The sequence below is a fragment of the Cucurbita pepo genome, chromosome 10, assembly GCF_057944985.1.
Source record: "Cucurbita pepo subsp. pepo isolate OVF chromosome 10, ASM5794498v1, whole genome shotgun sequence".
NCBI classification, from domain to species: domain Eukaryota; kingdom Viridiplantae; phylum Streptophyta; class Magnoliopsida; order Cucurbitales; family Cucurbitaceae; genus Cucurbita; species Cucurbita pepo.
The window spans coordinates 12137443-12140000 of NC_141807.1; positions in this window are offsets into that span (position 1 = coordinate 12137443).

A 2558-nucleotide genomic window follows, 5' to 3' on the forward strand; every position below is an offset into this window, starting at 1 on the left:
GCACTACTAAATGCACACCTTTTGAAATTGTTTATGGCTTTAATCCTTTAACCCCCACTGACTTGTTACCTATACCGTCAAAAGAATTTGTGAATTTTGATGCAAATACCAAGGTTGAGTTTGTTCATAAATTGCACAAGCAAGTAAAAGAACAAATTGAGAAACAAAATTCCAAGGTTGCCACCCGAATTAATAAAGGACGTAAGATTGTCATCTTCAAGCCAGGAGATTGGGTTTGGGTGCATTTTCGAAAAGAAAGATTTCCTACTCAAAGAAAATCTAAGCTTTTACCACGAGGAGATGGACCTTTTTAAGTTCTTGAGCGCATCAATGACAATGCTTATAAAATTGATTTACCAGGTAAGTACGGTGTTAGTGCAACTTTTAATGTTGCTGATTTGAGTCCTTTTGATGTAGGTGATGGCTTGGATTCGAGGACGAATCCTTCTCAAGAGGGGGAGAATGATATGAACAACGACCAAGGAATTTCGATACCTCAAGGTCCAATTACAAGGACGAGAGCCAAGAAGCTACAACAAACCTTATACAGTTATATTCAAGCTATGGTGAGCTCATCAAAGGAAATTCTAGAAGACGTTGGTGACCTCCCTTATATGTTATGCAAAGTTGAGCTTCAAGACAGAGATGAATTAAATGCACTTTAAGTTGCATTTAATGAACTCCGCTGAATTTATCAATAGTCCAAGGATGACTAATAAGCCCATTTTATTATTTGCATTATTTAATTATAGTTTAACTATTTGTTTTCATATTTAAGCTAGTTTTAAATATAGGAGTTAAGGTTATATTGTAACCCACATAGGTTACTATATTCCACCATTAACCAGCCATTTTAATATGGAGGTTATGGGTATTTCTCATTTACTAGCCCATTTAATTTTGGAGTTATGTATCACATAGGTTACGGTTTGTAAAGGCTATATAAAGCCTTCTTTTCTTTGATTAGACATCAGATTTTGGAATTGAGAATAGAATTTCTATTTTAGCTTTGTTGAGAGCTAAACTTTCTTTGCAAATTCTTGTGTTTAGAACTTGCATGTAGAGTCATTCAAGTGGTATTGATCAAACCTCTTGTGGAGTGATTCGAATCACGAGTTTAGAAACGAGTTTTCTTTACTCTTGATCTTGATCATCAAGGTAATCCGTTCCATACTTTCCCTTGGGTTGATTTCCATATCAGAATTTCTATCAATTCACAAGGTTCTCATGATCTCAAAGTGATAGACTACATGAAGAAGGAGAATAAAGTCTTCTTTCTTTCTCTCCCTATTCAACTGCCCATCCAAGAGCATTTGGCTGAATAATACTTGTAGTGTTTTTTCTGTTTTTTGGCTATGGACAACTAAGAGAAAGATTATCTTCCAGCCCCAAAAAGGAGGAGAATCTCTTTTGCCAGCTCAATCCTTAAGAATTCTGTATGCCAATTCTGCCTCAAAATCTCTGAAGGTGATCAGCCCCCTTTTTCAGTATCAGTAGATGAAGGATGCAAGTATGTATATTATCTCAACGCTTCTTTTCTCTTGCTCTTCTAAATCCCATTTTGGCCTGCGGTAATGTAATCAGGATTTCATCTCCATAATTCTTTGTTTTCTATGTATGTTCAAGCAGTAAAGTTGAGTTCAAAATTCTGCCTTATTCCATGAGATCTAGAAGCACTTCTGCAACCTTCTCTCTCTCCTCCCTATCACTGACTGATTGAACAGGGGAATGCCGGCCGGCCTTCCTTATCAGTTGTCGCTCGATCGAAAGGATATAAAAAGACATACGAAACCTTAGCTTCGCTGACTTTCTGAGGTATAACCTTCGCCACGACATTAGTGGCTTAGCTCTTCGCGCTTCCCGCAGGCTTTTTTTATCGAGAGTAAGGGTACGGAAGATTGGTCCGTTCCGCAAAGCTGAGCTTTTCGGTTCGCTCCCCCGGCCTTCTTACCAGTCTGCCTCCTTTCTCTTGATGGAATATAACAATGCCCTCGCTCCTCTCCCTCTTGGTCGAGTGGCTTTCGCTCCTGCTTTGCTTGAGTTCTTCACCGGCGCGGGGCTGTCTCACTTATCCCGCTCCTAAGGTAAGGAGTCCTCTGTGTGTTAGAATCTTTAGGGGAATGAATCGCGTTGGTGTTGAGAATTGCTCGGGAATGAATTGATAGTGACTTTGCCAGGTTCTAGGGGTTCCCCTCTTCTTTATTTGTCGATCGAGCCGCTTTCCCTCATTCCACTCGTCCAGCCCTCTTCACGAATTTGTACAATCGATGCCACAAAGATAGCCAACTCGATTATCAAAGAAATAAGGAAACGGGCGACGATTTGGCACCAGATATCCGGAGGTGTGGAAAGAGCTGCTGTGAAAAGCGGAAAGAGCTGCTGTGAAAAGCGGAAAAACCATCAAAAAACGATGATTGTTCGTGAAGGTTTCCACAGAAAGACCCCTGAGTTCTGGCAAACAGATCACAATTACAGGTACCTGGGAGCATACCGATAGAATGAACGAAATACGAACAGTTAACATAATATGGTCATAGATCTTAGGTTGTAACTTGAGA